Source organism: Rhinopithecus roxellana, chromosome 19 (genome assembly GCF_007565055.1).
Source record: "Rhinopithecus roxellana isolate Shanxi Qingling chromosome 19, ASM756505v1, whole genome shotgun sequence".
NCBI lineage: Eukaryota > Metazoa > Chordata > Mammalia > Primates > Cercopithecidae > Rhinopithecus > Rhinopithecus roxellana.
The window spans coordinates 36,686,821-36,696,132 of NC_044567.1; positions in this window are offsets into that span (position 1 = coordinate 36,686,821).

Genomic DNA, 9,312 nt, shown 5'->3' on the forward strand with positions numbered 1-9,312 from the left:
TTTAGAAACACTAGGGGCTGAGGCCTTAACATGGGTATATTTAAGAAGCTCCCCAAGAGATTCTAATGTATATACAAGGTTAAAAGCCATTAGTCTGGAGTAGTTCTCAAAGTGTGGTCCCTGAACCACAGAGCATCACATAGAAGCTTGGGAGACATGCAAATTCCTGCCCGCCTCAGACCTACTGAATTAGAAACACAGGGTTTAACAAGCACTCTAGGTAATTCTGACTCGCACCCAGTTAGAGCATAGACTTCCTATCTTTGTTAAATTAGACAGCTTGGACTGTTGATGAAAGCTGTTTTCCTCTGTACCATGCATTTCACCAGTAAGGTCAGTTATGAAGCTGGTCTCTCCAGCTAACTCTACATCTCCTTTAAGGAAACTCCTGCATAGTTGCTGTTGTGGCATTTCAAATAGTTCCAAGACTGCTGGGCCCTCTTTTATCAGTCAGCTCCCAACTGTCATCTATAATATATTTCTGGAACCTCCTGAAAATGAAACGATAGACTTGTATATCATAAGGCATTTATTTTAAGAGAGCTAAAAAATCTTTTACATCCCTAGTTTCCCCTCACCTAGATTCAACGTCCAACAATGTATTCCCAATGTTTTGTACATGATTAACCATTATTTCTCCTTATCCTTCACAACGGAACCCACAGTTGGCTACCTAAAGCACACTGGCTGGTCATTCAAGGTCAAAGATTTAGCCTGGCCATGTGGCCATCATGTTCTCAATTATAACAAGCTCATATAAACCTACAGTTGCTATCATTAGCATCTAGTTTCGTTTTTCTATTCGTACTTACTATTATGTGCTAAAGATGATTAAGTAATCAACGTATTGCACAAAGTCAGCTGTAATTACATATCTGTGGTCTCACAGGCAGCCTTCCCCATTTGAGAGTTCGGGAAGTTTTGCTTCTATGCAACAGACTTTTTTTAAACGAACTAAAAGTGGCTCAACGACCTCAATGTACCATGTCTCCTGAGAAAGGTGCATATAAGCAATTGAAATTCCGCCCTCTGGACCTGACTTTATACCTACAAGAAGGTGTTAGAGGCTCCTTTACATGTTCTCTGTTGATCCCCAGCACCTCCTGCTCTGGTGGCTCCTTGAATATGTAGAAGCTATTTATAGTATCTCACCTGTTAAGAAGCCCTGACCTCAAAACATTCAGGCCTTGCATGCTTTCTATTTCCATATATTCGAAAAGAGAAGAGAGGGGCATGAAGCCTCCTTTGGAAGCAGTAAACAACAGGAAGCCTCCAGAGCTTCTAAGGAAGGGAGGCATCTTAGGAGAGGGATGTCCAGAGTAGTGTACTTTGGATATGATATTCTCTGTGAATTGGAACACGTAGAAGCTGAAGTCAAAGGTCAATTCATTCATCCAGGGTTATTTACCAAGTGTCTACTGCTGCTAGGGACACAACCCTACACAAGAAATGCTTCCTGCTTCAAGGAATTTGCACTCCATGGGGAGTTGAAGGACAAGGGAAGATGCAACCACAATGCAGTGTGACAAGGGCCCTGACAAGGTGAGGTGTTGTGGGGTGAGAAGTGGGGGGTGGGGGCTCGTGGTAGAGGGAGGGTCAAGGCTATAAATCTGGTAAGATGTATCCATGTGATGGGGTGGGGAGGTAAAGGGACATTTTCCCATGCAAAGATCTAGATGTGAAAAAAATACTACCTGTGGGAAACTGCAGGCCATTCAGCAGGGAAGCAGCCTGGAGAGGATGGTGGGAGGGGTGAGGACAGCTCTGGAGGGGATAAACAGAAGATTGTGACTGGGCGCAGTGGCTCTCGCCTGTAATCCCAGCACTTTGGGAGACCAAGGCGGGCAGATCACAAGGTCAGGAGATTGAGACCAGCCTGGCCAACATGGTGAGACCCCGTCTCTAGTAAAAATACAAAAGTCACCTGGGCGTGATGGTGGGCGCCTGTAATCCCAGCTACTCAGGAGGCTGAGGCAAGAGAATCATTTGAACCAGGGAGTTGGAGGTTGCAGTGAGCCGAGACCTCACCACTGCACTCCAGCCTGGCGACAGAGCGAGACTCTGCCTCAAAAAACACAAAAACAAACAAACAAAACCCAGAAAATTGCATTGCAGGCAAATTAAGAGCAATCCAGCTGCTTTTGAGCTCCCAACTCCTTTCTCCAGTTGCCCACCTGACATCTCTATTTGGATGTCTCCATCAGCATCTGAAAGACAAGCATTCCTAAATCTCCACTAATCTCTCCTTCTGGGAGTGCTCAAACTAGAAAACTTGGAGTCATTTTTGACATCTTTTTCTCCCACATTCCTTATATCCAATCCATCACTAAGTGCTGTCAAGATAACTTCCAGAAAATTTCCCAAATCCATCCACTTCTTTGTATCTCCCCTGACACTATCGCCCTGTATAAGCTATAGTCATATGCTGAGTCACTGCGGCAGCCTTTCCCTGGCTTCCATGATGTCCTCCTCCTCTTCCTCCAACCAAGTTTGCTCACAATAAGGGAGGAGATCACCCCTCCTATCATCCTATGCCCTCATATCTTATGCCCAATTTCTGCCTCCAAAGAAAGAAGAAGTAAAAACTAAAAGGCAGAAATGAAATCCACAGGCAGACGGCACCCTGGGCCTGGTAGTTGAAGATCGACCCCTGACCTAATTGGTTCTGTTATCTATAGATTACAGACATTGTGTAGAAACGCACTGTGAAAATCCCTATCCTGTTTTGTTCCGATCTAATTACCGGTGCATGCAGCCCCCGGTCACATACCCCATGCTTGCTCAATCAATCACCACCCTCTCACACGCACCCCCTTAGAGTTGTGAGTCCTTAAAAGGGACAGGAATTGCTCACTCGGGGAGCTCTGCTCTTGAGACAGGAGTCTTGCCAATGCCCCTGGCCGAATAAACCCCTTCCTTCTTTAACTCGGTGTCTCAGGAGTTTTGTCTGCCACTCATCCTGCTACAACAACAGCTGGAGGGATCTTTTAAAACTCAAATTGGACTGTGTACTCCTCCTGCTATCAGCCCTTAAATAACCTCCCATTATGTTTCAGATAAATGTCAACTCCTTGATGTGTCTCGGAAGGCTCGACTCAGGCTCGTTGTTGTGTACTTACGCCTTCTTGGTCCCCCTGCTCCAGCCACATCATTTCCTTCAGCTCCTAGAAGGATCCACGTTCCCATGCTGGATGCATTTCTTCCAACGCCTTGCCTGGTTAACTTATACTCTACCACCCCAACCCTGCCCATGACTTTCTCAGTGAGGACTTCTTTAACTCCCTATAGTAGACTACTACCCCAGTGAACCCTGCCTCCTGGCATTCACACCCTTGGGTAACCCTCTCCAACAGTGATCTAGCCACTGGGCTTGTGACAGAAGACAACAGAAACACTCTTGAGCCCATTCCTGGACAAGCTGTTAATTGGCCTGCCCACTTCTGCTTCCTCTCTTCCGATGCTCCCTTTTGGAAGCCTGCTTTTATGCTTTGAGAAGCCCAAACCACATAGAGAGACCACGTATAGGCATTTTGGTCAATAGTCTCAGTTGAGCTCCCAGCTGGCAGCCAGCATCAACTAAGAAGGAAGGAGACCACCCCTCATATCATCTTATGCCCAATTCCTGCCTCCAAAGAAAGAAGAAATAAAAACTAAAAGGCAGAAATGAAATCCACAGGCAGACAGCCCGGCACTGCACCCTGGGCCTGGTAGTTAAAGATCAACCCCTGACCTAATTGGTTCTGTTATCTATAGATTACAGACATTGTATAGAAATGCACTGTGAGAATCCCTATCGTGTTTTGTTCCGATCTAGTTACCGGTGCATGGAGCCCCCAGTCACATACCCCATGCTTGCTCAATCAATCACGACCCTCTCACACGCACCCCCTTAGAGTTGTGAGTCCTTAAAAGAGACAGGAATTGCTCACTCGGGGAGCTTGGCTCTTGAGACAGGAGACTTGCCGATGCCCCCGGCCGAATAAACCCCTTCCTTCTTTAACTCAGTGTCTGAGGAGTTTTGTCTGCGGCTTGTCCTGCTGTACTGCCACCACATTAATCATCCCTCTTGGGTGTCCAAGCCCTGTTGAACCCCCAGTTGACTGCAGTTCTATCATATGGAACAAAAGAACCACCCAGCTGAGCCCAGGCAACCAACAAAATCAAGAGACATCATAACTGATTTTTCTTTTAAGCCACTAAGTTTTGGGGTGGTTTGAAATTCAAATAATAGATAATTGGAACAATCCCCAGTCAAATTAACTTCTGCTATTTTTTTTTCTTTTTTAGCTCAGAAAATCCAATCCCCTTTCTTCAGAGCGATTGTCACATTTGTAGTTATGTATGTATTTGTGTGTTTGCTTATTGTCTTTCTTCGGCACTAGTCTGCAATTTCCATGACAGAAGAGATCATGGCTTCTTATTTGCCAGCAAGGTATTTTCCATAGCACCTAAGAGTTGCTTAATTATCTGTTGGATGAAAGAATAAGGCATTTAGATTATATCCTGAAGGGGAAAGGATAAGAGTTTTAAACAGATGAGTGACAAGATAGTTTTACATGGAAGAAAAAAAGGGATACTTGGAAAGCTAGCTTTTAATGAGGGCACAATGCGTCTAAGAGAGCTTTTCTCGTGGTTTAGAAACAGTAAGATCGTTGGGGTCTGAAAAGAGAAGACTTTGGGCGTAGTTTGGGTGAGAGAGGATAAGACAGAGAGAGGTTAAAAGTGTACTAGAAATAATGTGAAATGTGACTTCCTTGGGCAGAAAAAAGGTAAATTAAGGGATTCTTATTTTCTTGTGATGAACTCTGGAGATAAGCATTTGGGGAGGCAGCTTCTGGTAGCCCCAGGCATTCCTTGGCTTTTGGCAGCAAAACTCCAGCCTGTGCCTCTGTGGTCACATGGCTGTCTTCCCTCTGTGTCTGTGTCTTTACATAGCATTCTCCTCCCAGGGACCGTGTCCAAATCCCCCTCTTCTTATAAAGACACCTGTCATATTGGACACCTAATGACCTCATTTTAACTTGATTACCTCTGCACAGATCCTATTTCCAAATAAGCTCACATGAAGGGGTGGCCTGCCCCTCCACACCTGTGGGCCTTTCTCGTTAGGTGGAACGAGAGACTTGAGAAAAGAAATGAGACACAGAGACAAAGTATAGAGAAAGAAAAAGTGGGCCCAGCGGACCAGTGCTCAGCATACAGAGGACCCACGCTGGCATGGGTCTCTGAATTCCCTCAGTATTTATTGATCATTATCTTTATCATCTTAGAAATAGGGAAGTGGCAGGATAATAGGATCATCGTAGGGAGAAGGTCGGCAGTAAGAGGTATGAATAAAGATCTCTGGGACATGAATAAGTTTAAGGAAAAGTGCTGTGCCTTGATATGCATATGCAAACATCTTCATAAACCTTTTTAGTACATAAAGAGCAGCATTTCACTAGCAAGTCCCACCTTTCGCCCTGAGGCGGTTTTCTCCTTTCTCAGTAAACAGAACATACAATCGGGTTTTACACCGAGATGTTCCATTGCCCAGGGACGGGCAGGAGACAGATGCTTTTCTCTATCTCAACTGCCAAGAAGCCTTCTTTCCTCTTATACTAGTCCTCCTCAGCAGAGCCCCTTTACGGGTGTCAGGCTGGGGGACGATCAGGTCTTTCCCTTCCCACGAGGCCATATTTCAGACCATCACATGGGGAGAAACCTTGGACAATACCTAGCTTTCCTAGACAGAGGTCCCTGCGACCTTTGGCAGTGTACGTGTCCCTGGGTACTTGAGATTAAGAGAATGGTGATGACTTTTCACAAGCATACTGCCTTCAGGCACTTGTTTAATAAAGCACACCCTGCACAGCCCAAAATCCGTTAAACCTTGAGTCACCACAGCACATGTCTCTTGCAAGGACAAGGTTGGGGGTAGGGTCACAGATTAACAGCATCTCAAATACAGAACAAAATGGAGTCTCTTATGTCTTCTTCCTTCTATACTGACAAGGTTAACAGTCAGATCTTTCTTTTCCCCACACTCACATTCACAGGTACTAGGGTTTAGCACTTCATTGTATCTTTCTGGGGGTTACAATTCAACCCCTAACAGCCTGACACCTAAGTTAAGTTGTTACTGGGAGGTGTTCTCATTCTACTCTGGCATGCAACCCCAAAGTCTTTCTTAATCGCTACAGGCTTTGTGAACCTTGACAGTGGACTATTGGAGACCTTGGCTCTGCTCTTGGGAAATGAAGAGAAGGTTTGGGAATTGTGTAAGAGTGGGAAGGGATCCATCACAATGGAACACCAGGAAATGCAAGCCTCAGAAGTAAAAGATAAGCAGGGGCTTCCTGCGGTTCCGCTCTAGTTATTTTATTTGGTTTTGAAAGAAAAGCATGAATTCTGAAGGCTGTGGAATTTAGGAAAAACCCAAGTTACCATCAGATTAGCACTTTTAAAAGATGATGTTGGCCTCTGGGGAAAATAGATTGGAAGAATTAGGAGTAGAGACAAAGGGGTCCCTTGGAGGCACAGCTGCAGGGACCTGGATGGGCAATGATGGTGGCCAGGACTATGGTAATGTGTTGAAGATGGAGTCTGGGAACCATATAGAGCAAACTGAAGGAATTTAGGAGGTAAGGACGCAGGAAGGAGGACAAACAGACTTTTAGGTTCAACACTTGGGTGAATATTAATGCTAAAGCTTTGATGGGAAACTAACAAGGGGGAACACATTGTTGCAGTAATGTAGACTACAACATTACTCACTTAAGAATGAGGGCTGGCCTGGCACGGTGACTCATGCCTGTAATCCCAGCACTTTGGGAGGCCGAGGCGGGAGGATCATGAAGTCAGGAGTTCAAGATCAGCCTGGCTAACATAGTAAAACTCCGTCTCTAACAAAAAACAAAAAACAAAAAAAAAAAAACCAAAAAATTTAGCTGGGTGTGGTGGCACTTGCCTGTAGTCCCAGCTACTCAGAGGCTGATGCAGGAGAATCACTTGCACCCAGGAGGCAGAGGCTGCAGTGAGCTGAGACCACACCATTGCACTCCAGTCCGGGTGACAGAGCGAGACTCTATCTCAAAAAAAAATTAAATTAAAAAAAAAATAAAGAATGAGGGCCTAGACAGGGTGGTGGCTGGAAAGGTTTCTGACACGCTGACTAACTCCTGCTTTTCCAGTTGGTTTGCTTTCCTAATGTTCTAACATGGCCACGGTTCGATTGCATGAGGTTCTTAAGTGTCTGGGAACCCAGAAAATCAGGTTGAACCTTTAGAAGTCAGAGAAAATCTTGGCTGAACTGAGGACTCTGGGGAAAAAGATCGTATTATTTTATTAAGCTTAAAAAACAATCATTTATTTTGTTATAAAATTTTACTCTGATATTGTATCAATTTAGCTTTTTTTCCTTAATGATCCATGGACCAGAAAATATATAAACATTGATAATGTGCTAAATAGTTGCAGAACATTCTCACTTTAAGTGTTTATTCTTCAGTGCTTCTTGGGCTCCTACAGATCCTGGCATTTGTACATCAAAGCAACATATTACACGGGGCGTTGTATTAGGCAGAGTTCTCCAGAAAAATAGAACCTATATATATATGTATATACACACACACACACACACGCGCGTTTATTATAGGGATTGTCTGACATGATTATGGTGGCCATGAAGTCACCATCTACTGCCTGCAAACTGGAGAACCAGGAGAGCTGCTGGTATAATTAAGTCCGAGTCTGAGGCCAGAGAATCCATATCTCCAATGTTTAAGGGCATGAGAAGCTGGATGTCCCAGTTCAAGAAGAGAGAGAAAATTCACCCTTCCTCCACCTTTTGATTCTATTAGGCTGCCAGTGGACTGATTGATGCCCATTCATATTGGTGAGGGCAGATCCTCTTCACTCAGCCTACTGATTTAGGGGATAATCTCTTCCAGAAAGGTGGTCACAGACACACCAGAAATAATGTTGTCCCAGCTACCTGGGCATCCTTTAGCTTGGTCAAATTGACACATAAAATTAATCATTGTGGGTGTCAAGTGGTTTGAATTGGTGATTGGTGACATGGTATAGTGCAGTTCAACTTTAATTTAACCCTCTTTATCATGGTGATTTTTTTTTTTTTGAGACGGAGTCTCGCTCTGTCGCCCAGGCTGGAGTGCAGTGGCTGGATCTCAGCTCACTGCAAGCTCTGCCTCCCGGGTTTACGCCATTCTCCTGACTCAGCCTCCAGAGTAGCTGGGACTACAGGTGCCCATCTCCTCACCAGGCTAGTTTTTTGTATTTTTTAGTAGAGACGGGGTTTCACCGTGTTAGCCAGGATGGTCTCGATCTCCTGACCTCGTGATCCGCCCGTCTTGGCCTCCCAAAGTGCTGGGATTACAGGCTTGAGCGACTGCGCCCGGCAATCATGGTGATTTTTTGATTTTTTTTTTTTTTTTTTTGAGCCGGAGTCTCGCTCTTTCGCCCAGGCTGGAGTGCAGTGGCGCGATCTCAGCTCACTGCAAGCTCCACCTCCCGGGTTTACGCCATTCTCCTGCCTCAGCCTCCCGTGTAGCTGGGACTACAGGCGCCCACCACCTCGCCCGGCTAGTTTTTTGTATTTTTTAGTAGAGACGGGGTTTCACCGTGTAGGCCAGGATGGTCTCGATCTCCTGACCTCGTGATCCGCCCGTCTCGGCCTCCCAAAGTGCTGGGATTACAGGCTTGAGCCACCGCGCCCGGCCATCATCATGGTGATTTTAAGGCATCTAGTTGGTACTTATTAAATCTGTCAAGCTCTTTCAATAAGATGGACTATCTTTTGTATCTGTGTGTATGTATGAGTAATGAGCTCTATTTGAGGCCTGCAAGTGCCATTTTAAGGATCCGAATGTGGATGTCCGTATGAGTCTGTCTTCCGCCCAAATGATCCTTCACTTATGTCATGTTGGGGTCTGAAAATTGGTTCTGTGGGAACATAGGAGAAAGGGAATCCAGTAAGAATGGGATCTATGCACAGTCTAACAAGAGGGGACTCTTGTTGCTTCAGTTCCCCCAACTTGAGATTCTTATACCTTCTACCCACAGGCTCCGTCCATTCCACTCCAGATTTGAAGCTCTGCACCATCATTTGCTAGTTCCGGTGCCTTGGGAAATTTGCTAGTTCCGGTGCCTTGGGAAAATTAGCGAAACTCTCTGAACCCAAGATTCCTTAACAATAGCTTGGAGTCCGTAATACAGGCCTAACAAGTATAAAAAGATTAAAAGAGATTTCATCTGCAAAACACCTCCCATACCATCTGGCACGTAGGTAATATTTGATAAACATTGCTTTCC